Below are 16,901 nucleotides of genomic sequence, written 5' to 3'. Positions count from 1 at the left end.
CTTGGTCCGTGTTTCTTCCTAGGGTTCACCTAGGTACTTTGCCTTGCTTGATGTTGGTAACTTTTTAGTGTAGTTCTGACATCCCAATTTTGGGACTTAGCCGATTTTTCATGAATTTCCATATGACCCTAAGGGTCCCTTTCTTCATACAAGCTTGCCTAGGGCGATCGGTCAAAACTTGTCTTACTATTCGATTGGTCTTCGCAGTTTCACCCTAGGCAATTCGCCTAGGTCTGTCTTCTTGAGGAGGCCAAACCCGAAATAAGGAGGTCCAGCCGACCCTGAAACCTCCCCTGTCTTAACTACACTAACCCGATTTTTCAGGGTCCTCAGCGCCATACAACTTTTGCCTAGGTCACTTATACTCTTGACTTAGGCCATCTGACTTGGTCCGTGTTTCTTCCTAGGGTTCACCTAGGTACTTTGCCTTGCTTGATGTGGTAACTTTATAGTGTAGTTCTGACATCCAATTTTGGGACTTAGCCCGATTTTTCATGAATTTCCATATGACCCTAAGGGTCCCTTTCTTCATACAAGCTTGCCTAGGGCGATCGGTCAAAACTTGTCTTACTATTCGATTGGTCTTCGCACTTTCACCCTAGGCAGTTTGCCTAGGTCTGTCTTCTTGAGGAGGCCAAAACCCGAAATAAGGAGGTTCAGCCGACCCAGAAACCTCCCCTGTCTGAACTACACTAACCCGATTTTTCAGGGTCCTCAGCGCCATACAACTTTGCCTAGGTCACTTGTACTCTTGACTTAGGCCATCTGACTTGGTCCGTGTTTCTTCCTAGGGTTCACCTAGGTACTTTGCCTTGCTTGATGTGGTAACTTTTTAGTGTAGTTCAGACATCCCAATTTTGGGACTTAGCCGATTTTTCATGTATTTCCATATGACCCATAGGGTCCCTTTCTTCATACAAGCTTGCCTAGGGCGATCGGTCAAAACTTGTCTTACTATTCGATTGGTCTTCGCACTTTCACCCTAGGCAGTTTGCCTAGGTCTGTCTTCTTGAGGAGGTCAAAACCCAAAATAAGGAGGTTCAGCCGACCCAAAAACCTCCCCTGTCTGAACTACACTAACCCGATTTTTCAGGGTCCTCAGCGCCATACAACTTTGCCTAGGTCACATGTACTCTTGACTTAGGCCATCTGACTTGGTCCGTGTTTCTTCTTAGGGTTCACCTAGGTACTTTGCCTTGCTTGATGTGGTAACTTTTTAGTGTAGTTCAGACATCCCAATTTTGGGACTTAGCCGATTTTTCATGGATTTTCCATATGACCCATAGGGTCCCTTTCTTCATACAAGCTTGCCTAGGGCGATCGGTCAAAACTTGTCTTACTATTCGATTGGTCTTCGCACTTTCACCCTAGGCAGTTTGCCTAGGTGTAGCTTCTTGAGGAGGTCAAAACCCAAAATAAGGAGGTTCAGCCGACCCAAAAACCTCCCCTGTCTGAACTACACTAACCCGATTTTTCAGGGTCCTCAGCGCCATACAACTTTGCCTAGGTCACTTGTACTCTTGACTTAGGCCATCTGACTTGGTCCGTGTTTCTTCTTAGGGTTCACCTAGGTACTTTGCCTTGCTTGATGTGGTAACTTTTTAGTGTAGTTCAGACATCCCAATTTTGGGACTTAGCCGATTTTTCATGTATTTCCATATGACCCATAGGGTAACTTTCTTCATACAAGCTTGCCTAGGGCGATCGGTCAAAACTTGTCTTACTATTCGATTGGTCTTCGCACTTTCACCCTAGGCAGTTTGCCTAGGTGTAGCTTCTTGAGGAGGTCAAAACCCAAAATAAGGAGGTTCAGCCGACCCAAAAACCTCCCCTGTCTAAACTACACTAACCAGATTTTTCAGGGTCCTCACCGTCATACAACTTTGCCTAGGTCACTTGCACTCTTGACTTAGGCCATCTGACTTGGTCCGTGTTTCTTCCTAGGGTTCACCTAGGTACTTTGCCTTGCTTGATGTGGTAACTTTTTAGTGTAGTTCTGACATCCCAATTTTGGGACTTAGCCGATTTTCATGTATTTCCATATGACCCTTAGGGTCCCTTTCTTCATACAAGCTTGCCTAGGGCGATCGGTCAAAACTTGTCTTACTATTCGATTGGTCTTCGCACTTTCACCCTAGGCAGTTTGCCTAGGTGTAGCTTCTTGATGAGGCCAAAACCCAAAATAAGGGGGTTCGGCCGACCCAAAAACCTACCCTGTCTAAACTACACTAACCAGATTTTTCAGGGTCCTCAGCGCCATACAACTTTGCCTAGGTCACTTGTTCTCTTGACTTAGGCCATCTGACTTGGTCCGTGTTTCTTCCTAGGGTTCACCTAGGTACTTTGCCTTGCTTGGTGTGGTAACTTTTTAGTGTAGTTCTGACATCCTCATTTTGGGACTTAGCCGATTTTTCGACCAATACCATATGACCCATCAGGGTCCTTTGCTTCATATAAGTTTGCCTTGCTTGGTGTGGTAACATTTGAGTGTAGTTCTGACATCCCCATTTTGGGACTTAGCCGATTTTTCGTAAAATACCATATGACCCATCAGGGTCCTTTCCTTCATATAAGTTTGCCTTGCTTGGTGTGGTAACCTTTTAGTGTAGTTCTGACATCATCATTTTGGGACTTAGCCGATTTTTCGTAAAATACCATATGACCCATCAGGGTCCTTTCCTTCATACAAGTTTGCCTTGCTTGATGTGGTAACATTTGAGTGTAGTTCTGACATCATCATTTTGGGACTTAGCCGATTTTTCGTAAAATACCATATGACCCATCAGGGTCCTTTCCTTCATATAAGTTTGCCTTGCTTGGTGTGGTAACCTTTTAGTGTAGTTCTGACATCATCATTTTGGGACTTAGCCGATTTTTCGTAAAATACCATATGACCCATCAGGGTCCTTTCCTTCATACAAGTTTGCCTTGCTTGATGTGGTAACATTTGAGTGTAGTTCTGACATCCCCATTTTGGGACTTAGCCGATTTTTCGTAAAATACCATATGACCCATCAGGGTCCTTTGCTTCATATAAGTTTGCCTTGCTTGGTGTGGTAACTTTTTAGTGTAGTTCTGACATCCCCATTTTGGGACTTAGCCGATTTTTCATATATTTCCTTATGACCCATAGGGTCTCTTTCTTCATACAAGCTTGCCTAGGGCGATCGGTCGAAACTTGTCTTACTATTCGATTGGTCTTCACACTTGCACCCTAGGCAGTTCGCCTAGGTGTAGCTTCTTGAGTAGGCCAAAACCCGAAATAAGGGGGTTCAGCCGACCCAAAAAACCTACCCTGTCTGAATTACACTAACCAGATTTTTCAGGGTCCTCACCGTCATACAACTTTCCCTAGGTCACTTGTACTCGTAACTTAGGCCACCTGTCTTGGTCCGTGTTTCTTGCTAGGGTTCACCTAGGTAGTTTGCCTTGCTTGGTGTGGTAACATTTGAGTGTAGTTCTGACATCCCCATTTTGGGACTTAGCCGATTTTTCGACCAATACCATATGACCCATCAGGGTCCTTTGCTTCATATAAGTTTGCCTTGCTTGGTGTGGTAACATTTGAGTGTAGTTCTGACATCCCCATTTTGGGACTTAGCCGATTTTTCGTAAAATACCATATGACCCATCAGGGTCCTTTGCTTCATATAAGTTTGCCTTGCTTGGTGTGGTAACTTTTAAGTGTAGTTCTGACATCCCCATTTTGGGACTTAGCCGATTTTTCGTAAAATACCATATGACCCATCAGGGTCCTTTGCTTCATATAAGTTTGCCTTGCTTGGTGTGGTAACATTTGAGTGTAGTTCTGACATCCCCATTTTGGGACTTAGCCGATTTTTCGTAAAATACCATATGACCCATCAGGGTCCTTTGCTTCATATAAGTTTGCCTTGCTTGGTGTGGTAACATTTGAGTGTAGTTCTGACATCCCCATTTTGGGACTTAGCCGATTTTTCGTAAAATACCATATGACCCATCAGGGTCCTTTGCTTCATATAAGTTTGCCTTGCTTGGTGTGGTAACATTTGAGTGTAGTTCTGACATCCCCATTTTGGGACTTAGCCGATTTTTCAATCAATACCATATGACCCATCAGGGTCCTTTGCTTCATATAAGTTTGCCTTGCTTGGTGTGGTAACATTTGAGTGTAGTTCTGACATCCCCATTTTGGGACTTAGCCGATTTTTCGTAAAATACCATATGACCCATCAGGGTCCTTGCCTTCATATAAGTTTGCCTTGCTTGGTGTGGTAACATTTGAGTGTAGTTCTGACATCCCCATTTTGGGACTTAGCCGATTTTTCGATCAATACCATATGACCCATCAGGGTCCTTTGCTTCATATAAGTTTGCCTTGCTTGGTGTGGTAACATTTGAGTGTAGTTCTGACATCCCCATTTTGGGACTTAGCCGATTTTTCAATCAATACCATATGACCCATCAGGGTCCTTTGCTTCATATAAGTTTGCCTTGCTTGGTGTGGTAACATTTGAGTGTAGTTCTGACATCCCCATTTTGGGACTTAGCCGATTTTTCGTAAAATACCATATGACCCATCAGGGTCCTTGCCTTCATATAAGTTTGCCTTGCTTGGTGTGGTAACATTTGAGTGTAGTTCTGACATCCCCATTTTGGGACTTAGCCGATTTTTCGTAAAATACCATATGACCCATCAGGGTCCTTTGCTTCATATAAGTTTGCCTTGCTTGGTGTGGTAACTTTTAAGTGTAGTTCTGACATCCCCATTTTGGGACTTAGCCGATTTTTCGTAAAATACCATATGACCCATCAGGGTCCTTTGCTTCATATAAGTTTGCCTTGCTTGGTGTGGTAACATTTGAGTGTAGTTCTGACATCCCCATTTTGGGACTTAGCCGATTTTTCGTAAAATACCATATGACCCATCAGGGTCCTTTGCTTCATATAAGTTTGCCTTGCTTGGTGTGGTAACATTTGAGTGTAGTTCTGACATCCCCATTTTGGGACTTAGCCGATTTTTCGTAAAATACCATATGACCCATCAGGGTCCTTTGCTTCATATAAGTTTGCCTTGCTTGGTGTGGTAACATTTGAGTGTAGTTCTGACATCCCCATTTTGGGACTTAGCCGATTTTTCAATCAATACCATATGACCCATCAGGGTCCTTTGCTTCATATAAGTTTGCCTTGCTTGGTGTGGTAACATTTGAGTGTAGTTCTGACATCCCCATTTTGGGACTTAGCCGATTTTTCGTAAAATACCATATGACCCATCAGGGTCCTTGCCTTCATATAAGTTTGCCTTGCTTGGTGTGGTAACATTTGAGTGTAGTTCTGACATCCCCATTTTGGGACTTAGCCGATTTTTCGTAAAATACCATATGACCCATCAGGGTCCTTTCCTTCATATAAGTTTGCCTTGCTTGATGTGGTAACACATGAGTGTAGTTCTGACATCCCCATTTTGGGACTTAGCCGATTTTTCGATCCATCCCATATGACCCATCAGGGTCCTTTTTCTTCATATAAGTTTCCCAAGACTTAGTGCTTTTTTCCTTTGGACACCAATATCACCCTTGCGGGTATCTTTGATCTTCTCACTTTGTATTGGCCAAATGTAGGTCTTGCCATGCCAAACATATAATTGTTCTACACCAAGTCTCTATCTCGTACCGCCAGCTCGGTACATTCGATCAACCTGCCCTTAAGGCACCCGGGACTTAGCCATTTTTTCACATTTTTCATGATTTTGAGGCAACTTTTCTCGACTTTGTCACCTTATATCACCAAGATCCTTTCCCTTTAGCGCTTCACTCTGTTCCAATGATATTTAGCGCTGACTATCACCTTTCTATCGCTGAGCTCAACTTCTTATTCGGTGCCATAGAGCCAGAGATATTTGGTGTATGCTGTTATAAGGGAAGTTTGTCACTTTTTCAAAGGCCCACTTTGGGACGCCCATATCTCACCTTCAGGTATCTTCGATCTTCTTGTCGTCTATGGACGAAACTTAGGCCTTGTCTTGGCCAACTTATAAATGTTCTACGGCCAAGCCGTATCTCTTACCGCCAGCCCGGTATTCATGGACTTAGTTGGATTTTTGCCTCTCGTGGTAACAATTTCAGACTTTGACTCACAATAACACCCGAACGGTCACATGCTAGCGCTTTGCTTGGAAGGAATTATAGTTAGCGCTACCTTTTCTCTTTCCATCGATACCTTGTTCGTTCCATTCCATGCCATACAGCCGAAGTTATGATGTTTCCCGTTTTCCATATCATGTGGAGCTTATGCTCTGGGAAAACCATCTAACACCTGTACCACCCTTTTGGGTACCACCGATCTCGAGACTATGTTCGGGCCAAATATAGGTTATAACATGCCCAACTTATAATTGTTCTACACCAAGTCTCTATCTCTTACCGCCTGCTCGGTATTTTACTCGTAAGTCCAAATTTCACAACTTGTACTTTTTGGCCCAATGTACTCGAGTTTCAATTTTGGTAACATTTTTCGACTTTGACGCTTAATAACTTCCAAATCATGCTAGTTAGCGCTTTGCTTTCTTCTAGTCGTATCTAGCGCTGGGTGTTACCTTTCCAAAACATATCCTAGCTTTACAATCCATGCCATACAGCCGGAGCTACATGGTGCACAAGTCAAATCCATTTTAGCCATGTTTCATTTTTGCCAATTTTTGACCACTCGTATCACCCTTCCAGAGTGGTCCGATCTTCTCGCTGTCTATGGACGACTTTTAGGTCTCGTAGAGGCAAACTTATAAGTATTCTACGTCAACCCGCTATCTCTTACCGCCTGCTCGGTATTCTTGGTCTTGTGTGATTTTTGGCCATTTTGGTATTATTTTTCCACTTTGTCGCTTAATAACTCAGTTTTGCTCAACACTTAGCGCTTCGGTTGTTTGGGATTATAGTTAGCGCTCGGTTCGACCTTTCCAACACTGATCTTAGCTTGTCGATCCGTTCCATACAGCCTGAGTTATTCGCGATACCGTGTTTCAATCCATTTCTCAAGTCTCGTTTTGGTCCAACTTTGAACCAGCCATATCACCCTGATGGGTACCTCCGATCTTCTCGCTCTATATTGGCCAAAGTTAGGTCTTGTGGTAACGTACTTATGATTGTTCTACGCCGTGTTCGTAGCTCTTATCGTTCGCCCGCTATTTTCGATCATAAGGTGAATTTTCGCCTCTAAACCACCATTTTTCACCTTTGCCCTCTAATATGACCGACTTGCTCAACACCTAGCGCTTCGCTTGGTAGGACACATAGCTAGCGCTCGTCAAGACCTTTCCAACGCATATCCAAGCTTTCCGATCCGAGCCATACAGCCTGAGCTATAGGCGATACCGTTTTTCCCATTTTCTTGGTCACATGCACTTTAGGGTACCCCTTTTTGCCTTTGACCCTTAATACCTCCTCCGGGTCACTAGTAGGCGCTTAGCTTGGTAGGAAACATAGCTAGAGCAGGCCTTCACCTTTCCAAAACTGCCTCAAGTGTACCGATCCGACATCTAGAACCAAAGTTATGGTCATTCCTATCATGCTCTACTTTCATGGTCAACCTCCACCAAGCACACCTAGGTTGGACCAACTTTCACCAACTCATCTCGAACCCCAAATTTGCTTCGACCTACTAGGTTTCCCTAGTAAAGTGGTCAAAACATCCATTACAACACGACTGGTCTTTCTGGTGGTCGACCTAGGCGACTTTGTTCGACGACCACCACCCCATGGAACTAAAAGACGTCCCTTGATACGGACCACCGATACATTTTCCGGCCTGTCTAAACTACACTCATCGAAATTTTTTTGGGTCCCCACCGTCATACAAGTTTGCCTAGGTCAAGTTTTTCTTCCGGATCGGCCGCGGACCTCACTTTTCATTATCTAGGGAGGCCATAGGGCCCCAAAAGGGGTTTTTTAAAATTTTCGACACTTTCGACTTTGGTCGGATTTTTTCCGATTTTGGTCCGACCTAGGGACTTGGTGGTCCAAGGAGCCTCGGGACCAAACTTTTTTCTCAGGGGTCCCTACCTCCATACAACTTTGCCTAGGTCAATTTTTTGTTCCAAATCGACCGCGGATTTCACTTTTCAATATCTGGGGCTCGTGTAGAGTCCGAATATGAGGTTTTCTCATTTTTCGACATTTTCGACTTTTTTCGACTTTTTTCGGGTTTTTCGACCTAGGGGTCCGCCGAACAAATTTTGGGTCAAAAATTTTTATTGAACTAGTCGAAAGTACGCAAAAAGATAAGACTTTTTGCCGAAGACACCATGCCCCGGAACCGACTCCTTCCCCTTCAAAATTGGGGACAAACGTGATTTTTGAAACTTTTCCTTAGGGAGCCAAAGACTTAGAAAATTTTCAAATCCTCGATTTTTCGATTGCGAGCTAGCGCTTTGCGGTCTTCGGCAATGTTTTAGATCTCGACGAGATAAGACTTTTTGGTCAAGGGACACTTTGCCCTCCGACCCCTCCTTCCCCCCGCAAATCGCCCCACAAAGTGCAATTTTTGCATTTTCACCTCTTTGCACGCACTGTTCGGCCCAAATGGCCACTTTCTATGGGTCTGAGCGCTTTGCGGTCTTCGGCAAACTTTTAGAGCGTACCAAGCCCTAATTATAATTCTTCTACACCACCTTCGTACCTCTTCATCCCTGGCCGCTATTCGCGTACCAAGGTAATTTTTGTTCATTTTGTCAACATTTTTCATCTTTGACTGCTTATATCGGCCTTGCCATGAACCGATAGCGCTTCGCTGTGTTCTAACGTAAAATAGTACTACTCAATACCTTTCCAAATCATGTCTTAGGTTGTCATTTGCTTGCGTACAGCCGGAGCTATGAGCGATACCGTAAAAAGTACCGAAACTTGGAAAAATCTTTGGATCGACCATATCCCCCCTTTGGGGGCCAGATATCGAAAAAAGTTCTGATTCAAAAAGTTGCGCCTTAACGTGTTCTAGTTATGCCTAGAACATTTAACTTCGCTAGCTGGCCTTCAACTTAGCCGTAATTGGGATTTTAGGGTGTTCTTGGAGGGCCCATTTCCTGCGACTTGGTATCTTTTGGGCCCTATGTTTCTCTAATATCTCCACGAGTTTTCCAGGTAGCCTTCTCATACTTTCAGGGTGCCTAGAGCACCTCAAGACCTTTCCAACGCTATGCCGTTTGCTTCGCTCGGACATCTACAGCCAAAGTTATTCGAGGTACACGGTACCTTACCCTGTTTTCTCAGTACTTGGTCGAAAATTTCGATCAGCCATATGACCGACTTGCACAACCCTGAGCGGGTTGGCCCCATATAGCTAAACTTTCGTCTCGTGAAGGCAAACTTACAAATGTTCCACGTCAACTCGCTATCTCGTACCGCCTTGACGGTATACTTGGTTCAAGGGCCATTTCCAACGACTTGGTCGCAATTTCGCTCTAAGTTTCGCTAATACCTTCGTCCGTGGACATGCTGATTTTTTGTTCGTATTTTTCCTTGATAGTCCCACTCAAGGCTATTCCATACCAGAGCCAAGCGTCCCGCTAAGTGCCATACAGCCTGAGCAGTAATTCATGAAAGGTACCTCTACCAGTTTTTGCTATACTTGGGTACAACCTTTGTATCGCCCATATCGCCACTTTGGAGGCCAGCCAGCACCTAGGCCACATATACTTTTTTGTTGGTCATACCATGCACAAAATATAAATGTTCCACGTCAACTTGCTATCTCTTCTCCAACTTGCCGTTTTACTTGGTCCAAATCCCATTTCATTCGTTTTCGGACCCGTTTTGCTATATGTTTCACTAATAGCTTCGTCCATGGACATGCTGATTTTCTATTTGTATTTTTCCTAGATAGTCCCACTCAAGACAATTCTAAATCACACCGGAACTTGTCGCTCGGTGGCAAACTGACCGAGTTATAATTCATGAAAGGTACCTCAACTTGGTACACCACGTGGTCGGCCCAAACCATAAACCGACCAAACGACCGACTTGGAGCACCTCGACCGGGTTGCCCCCATATAATGAAAGTTGCGTCTCTACACGCCCAACTTATGAATATTCTACGCCAAGTCGCTATCTCTTACCGGTAAGCCGGTATTCACCTTCCAAGGGTGATTTTGGTCAAGTGCCATTTCCTGCGACTTGGTCCCCGAATTGGACCATCATCACCTAATATCTCCGTGGTCTTTCAACTCAGCCTCATGAAACTTTCAGGGTAGATAGGTCTCCCCAAGACCTTTCCAACGGTGAGCCGTTTGCCTCGCTCGGCCATCTACAGCCGAAGTTATTAATGGTACTTGGTACCTTACCCTGTTTTTTCCATACTTGTTCGTACTTGGGTACAAACTTTGGATCGCCCATATCTCCACTTTGGAGGCCAGCCAGCACCTTGGCCCCATATACTTTTTTGTTGGTCATGCCATGCACCAAATATAATTGTTCTACGCCAACTTGCTATCTCTTCTCCAACTTGCCGTTATTCTTGGTCCAAGTCCCATTTCATTCGTTTTTGGACCCATTTTGCTATATGTTTCACTAATAGCTTCGGCCCTGGACAAGCTGATTTTCTATTTGTATTTTTCCTTGATAGTCCCACTCAAGACCATTCCAAAACACACCGCAGCTTGTCGCTCGGTGGCAAACTGACCGAGTTATAATTCATGAAAGGTACCTCAACTTGGCACACCACGTGGTCGGCCCAAACCATAAACCGACCAAACGACCGACTTGGAGCACCCTGACCGGGTTGGCCCCATATAATGAAAGTTGCGTCTCTACACGCCCAACTTATGAATATTCTACGCCAAGTCGCTATCTCTTACCGGTAAGCCGGTATTCACCTTCCAAGGGGGATTTTGGTCAAGTGCCATTTCCTGCGACTTGGTCCCCGAATACGACCATCATCACCTAATATCTCCGTGGTCTTTCAACTCAGCCTCATGAAACTTTCAGGGTAGATAGGTCTCCCCGAGACCTTTCCAACGGTGAGCCGTTTGTCTCGCTCGGCCATATACAGCCGAAGTTATTAATGGTACTTGGTACCTTACCCTGTTTTTTCCATACTTGTTCGTACTTGGGTACAAACTTTGTATCGCCCATATCTCCACTTTGGAGGCCAGCCAGCACCTTGGCCTCGTATACTTTTTTGTTGGTCATACCATGCACTAAATATAATTGTTCTACGCCAACTTGCTATCTCTTCTCCAACTTGCCGTTATTCTTGGTCCAAGTCCCATTTCATTCGTTTTTGGACCCATTTTGCTATATGTTTCACTAATAGCTTCGGCCATGGACAAGCTGATTTTCTATTTGTATTTTTCCTTGATAGTCCCACTCAAGACCATTCCAAAACACACCGCAGCTTGTCGCTCGGTGGCAAACTGACCGAGTTATAATTCATGAAAGGTACCTCAACTTGGTACACCACGTGGTCGGCCCAAACCATAAACCGACCAAACGACCGACTTGGAGCACCCTGACCGGGTTGGCCCCATATAATGAAAGTTGCGTCTCTACACGCCCAACTTATGAATATTCTACGCCAAGTCGCTATCTCTTACCGGTAAGCCGGTATTCACCTTCCAAGGGGGATTTTGGTCAAGTGCCATTTCCTGCGACTTGGTCCCCGAATACGACCATCATCACCTAATATCTCCGTGGTCTTTCAACTCAGCCTCATGAAACTTTCAGGGTAGATAGGTCTCCCCGAGACCTTTCCAACGGTGAGCCGTTTGCCTCGCTCGGCCATATACAGCCGAAGTTATTAATGGTACTTGGTACCTTACCCTGTTTTTTCCATACTTGTTCGTACTTGGGTACAAACTTTGTATCGCCCATATCTCCACTTTGGAGGCCAGCCAGCACCTTGGCCTCATATACTTTTTTGTTGGTCATACCATGCACTAAATATAATTGTTCTACGCCAACTTGCTATCTCTTCTCCAACTTGCCGTTATTCTTGGTCCAAGTCCCATTTCATTCGTTTTCGGACCCATTTTGCTATATGTTTCACTAATAGCTTCGGCCATGGACAAGCTGATATTCTGTTTGTATTTTTGCTTGATAGTCCCACTCAAGACCATTCCAAAACACACCGCAACTTGTCGCTCGGTGGCAAACTGACCGAGTTATAATTCATGAAAGATACCTCAACTTGGTACACCATGTGGTCGGCCCAAACCATATACCGACCAAACGACCGACTTGGAGCACCCTGACCGGGTTGCCCCCATATAATGAAAGTTGCGTCTCTACACGCCCAACTTATGAATATTCTACGCCAAGTCGCTATCTCTTACCGGTAAGCCGGTATTCACCTTCCAAGGGTGATTTTGGTCAAGTGCCATTTCCTGCGACTTGGTCCCCGAATTGGACCATCATCACCTAATATCTCCGTGGTCTTTCAACTCAGCCTCATAAAACTTTCAGGGTAGATAGGTCTCCCCAAGACCTTTCCAACGGTGAGCCGTTTGCCTCGCTCGGCCATCTACAGCCGAAGTTATTAATGGTACTTGGTACCTTACCCTGTTTTTTCCATACTTGTTCGTACTTGGGTACAAACTTTGGATCGCCCATATCTCCACTTTGGAGGCCAGCTAGCACCTTGGCCCCATATACTTTTTTGTTGGTCATGCCATGCACCAAATATAATTGTTCTACGCCAACTTGCTATCTCTTCTCCAACTTGCCGTTATTCTTGGTCCAATTCCCATTTCATTCGTTTTTGGACCCATTTTGCTATATGTTTCACTAATAGCTTCGGCCATGGACAAGCTGATTTTCGATTGGTATTTTTCCTTGATAGTCCCACTCAAGACCATTCCAAAACACACCGCAGCTTGTCGCTCGGTGGCAAACTGACCAAGTTATAATTCATGAAAGGTACCTCAACTTGGCACACCACGTGGTCGGCCCAAACCATAAACCAACCAAACGACCGACTTGGAGCACCCTGACCGGGTTGGCCCCATATAATAAAAGTTGCGTCTCTACACGCCCAACTTATGAATATTCTACGCCAAGTCGCTATCTCTTACCGGTAAGCCGGTATTCACCTTCCAAGGGTGATTTTGGTCAAGCGCCATTTCCTGCGACTTGGTCCCCGAATTGGACCATCATCACCTAATATCTCCGTGGTCTTTCAACTCAGCCTCATGAAACTTTCAGGGTAGATAGGTCTCCCCAAGACCTTTCCAACGGTGAGCCGTTTGCCTCGCTCGGCCATCTACAGCCGAAGTTATTAATGGTACTTGGTACCTTACCCTGTTTTTTCCATACTTGTTCGTACTTGGGTACAAACTTTGGATCGCCCATATCTCCACTTTGGAGGCCAGCCAGCACCTTGGCCCCATATACTTTTTTGTTGGTGATACCATGCACCAAATATAATTGTTCTACGCAAGCTTGCTATCTCTTCTCCAACTTGCGGTTATTTTTGACTCAAGTCCCATTTCCATAGTTTTTGGTACCAATTTGCTCTATGTTTCGCTAATAGCTTCGCCCAAGGACTTTGTGATTTTTTGTTCGCATTTTTCCTAAATAGTCCCACTCAAGACTATTCCAAATCACACCATAGCTTGTCGCTCAGTGCCATACAGCCAGAGTTTTAATTCATGAAAGGTACATCACCTTGGTACACCACGTGGTCGGTCCAAACCATCAACCAACCATATGACCGACTTCGAGTCGAGCTAGCGGCTAGGCTCAATATAATGAAATGCGTGTCTTGATGCGGGCTACTGACGGTCTGAACAATGTAGCTCGCTAGCTCGTCTCTAAACTTGTGTTTTGGTCGAATATTGGGTGTTCATGTACCACTTCGGGTAACATGGACTTTGGTGCAACTTTACCACTTGTGCACTTAATAACTTCCCGGTCATTCAAGTCTTTGCCTTCATACTTTCAGGGTAGTTAGGTCTCGTCGAGACCTTTCCATACATATGCCAAACTCATCGATCGGACATCTATAGCCCGAGTTATTCGCGGTACACCGTACCTTACCCTGTTTTTTCCTCAATTGGGTACAAACCTTGGAACACCCATATCGCCCCTTTAGAGACTAGCTGGCACGTTGGCCTCATATAATGATAAGTACACCTCAACTAGGGCTACTGACGGTCAGAACATTTCAACTTGCTAGCTCGGGCCCACACTTGTGTTTTTCTCGAATATATGGTTCAAGTGTGCCACTTTGGGCACTTTTGGACATTTTGTCCCCACACAACTTTCTTGCCTTGGTAGATAGGGTCTTGTGATCTTGGGCAAAAAGATGCACCAAGATAAAGTCTAACTTTCGTTCTTGTACCGCAAAGCGCTATCTCAAACACCCGAGGAGATAGAAAGTGATTATGTTCGGTATATCGGTCTTCCATGGCCTACTATGGTAAACCCCTGCAGGTATGCAACCGAAGGTGCTTGGTACATGTATTTGGTGCAATATCGGTGCAAAGTAGGTGTTTCCTTGATCGGGCTATAACTTTCTTGGTTGATGTTGGATTGCTTTGCGGTCTTCGGGGGATAGTTAGGGAACATGTTGGCCAACATTTCCTTATTCCTCAGCCTGGCCGTACCTCTTACCGTCTAGGCGGTATACATGCTCTAAGTTGGAACTTGTGTTCCTTTGGGTAACTTCTCTGACTTTGACGCTTAATAACTTTCGTTCATATGCAGTCTAAGCTCTGCAACTCTCAGGAAAGCTAGTACTACTCAATACCTTTCCATATCAGTCTTTGGCTTGTCGATCCGATGTCTACAGCCTGACTTATTCACGTTGCCTGTGAAGGTAGGTTTTTGCCCATTTTCCAGTTCATGTGGTAACATTCCCGGACTTTGCCGGCTTTCTCTTCATGTGGTAACTTGCTTGCTTGTGTGGTAACTTGAAAGTGTATTTCCGACAGACCCAATCTCGGACTTAGCCGATTTTTCTCTTCATATTATATGGATCCATCACTAGGCCATCTTGCTTGCTTGTGTGGTAACTTGAAAGTGTATTTCTGACAGACCCAATCTCGGACTTAGCCGATTTTTCTCTTCATATTATATGGATCCATCATTAGGCCATCTTGCTTGCTTGTGTGGTAACTTGAAAGTGTATTTCCGACAGACCCAATCTGGGACTTAGCCGATTTTTCTCTTCATATCATATGGATCCATCACTAGGCCATCTTGCTTGCTTGTGTGGTAACTTGGAAGTGTATTTCTGACAGACCCAATCTGGGACTTAGCCGATTTTTCTCTTCATATTATATGGATCCTGGACTTAGCCGATTTTTCTCTTCATATCATATGGATCCATCACTAGGCCATCTTGCTTGCTTGTGTGGTAACTTGGAAGTGTATTTCTGACAGACCCAATCTGGGACTTAGCCGATTTTTCTCTTCATATCATATGGATCCATCACTAGGCCATCTTGCTTGCTTGTGTGGTAACTTGGAAGTGTATTTCTGACAGACCCAATCTGGGACTTAGCCGATTTTTCTCTTCATATTATATGGATCCTGGACTTAGCCGATTTTTCTCTTCATATCATATGGATCCATCACTAGGCCATCTTGCTTGCTTGTGTGGTAACTTGGAAGTGTATTTCTGACAGACCCAATCTGGGACTTAGCCGATTTTTCTCTTCATATTATATGGATCCTGGACTTAGCCGATTTTTCTCTTCATATCATATGGATCCATCATTAGGCCATCTTGCTTGCTTGTGTGGTAACTTGATAGTGTATTTCCGACAGACCCAATCTCGGACTTAGCCGATTTTTCTCTTCATATTATATGGTTCCATCACTAGGCCATCTTGCTTGCTTGTGTGGTATCTTGAAAGTGTATGTCTGACAGACCCAATCTCGGACTTAGCCGATTTTTCTCTTCATATAATATGGATCCTGGACTTAGCCTGTTATTAGGTTATTATATATGGATCCTGGACTTAGCCGATTATTAGGTTATTATATATGGATCCTGGACTTAGCCGATTTTTCTCTTCATATAATATGGATCCGGGACTTAGCCGATTATTAGGTTATTATATATGGATCCTGGACTTAGCCGATATTTCTCTTCATATAATATGGATCCGGGACTTAGCCAATTTTTCTCTTCATATAATATGGATCCGGGACTTAGCCGATTTTTCTCTTCATATAATATGGATCCGGGACTTAGCCAATTTTTCTCTTCATGTGGTAACGTATGCCAATCGCTCACAAGTCATGGGATAAGGGTACTTGTGTTCTTCCATCTTCTAAGTCCCGCACGGGGACATCGTGATCGCCCCAAGTCCGGAATAGCGCCAAGTCAAGCCCCACGCTGGCCGTGCAGGACCTGTTAGCGGCGGCCCCACTGACAGCACTAATCCGGACTTAGAAATTATATCTTTCTAATCGAACACCACACACGCAACACCACCATACCACCATCTCCTTGCAAGTACCTAAGTACCCGCAACTCCATGGTGAAGGCAATGTCACTCCATCACCAACCTCTTTGCATTGCAAGCACTTGCGTACCTACAACACTCCGAAGAAGGCAACGGCGCGCGATGCTCGACTCCACACACCACACCACACCACACCACCGATGGCCAGCCAGCCAGCCAGCCCAGCTAATGGCTAACCCACCAACCAACCACCAATGGCCTAGGCCAGCCGGATCCCACCTTCAAGTCCAAGCACAGCCAAGTGCAAGTACCGCCAAGTGTTCACCAACCAACCATCACACCAGGTCAGCCGGCCAGTACCCACCTTCAAGTGCCATTACCCTCGGGTGCAAGCCCAATCAAGTGTTAACCAACCAACCCGGCCAAGGCAGCCAACAGGCCGGCACCCTACAGCACCGACCCGCCATCACCACCTCAACCGTTGACCATGCAAGTGGCCTCGGACAACAGGTGACAC

Source organism: Anopheles ziemanni (assembly GCF_943734765.1).
Source record: "Anopheles ziemanni chromosome X unlocalized genomic scaffold, idAnoZiCoDA_A2_x.2 X_unloc_156, whole genome shotgun sequence".
Classification (NCBI taxonomy): Eukaryota; Metazoa; Arthropoda; class Insecta; order Diptera; family Culicidae; genus Anopheles; species Anopheles ziemanni.
Note: the sequence above shows the minus strand (reverse complement) of the source record.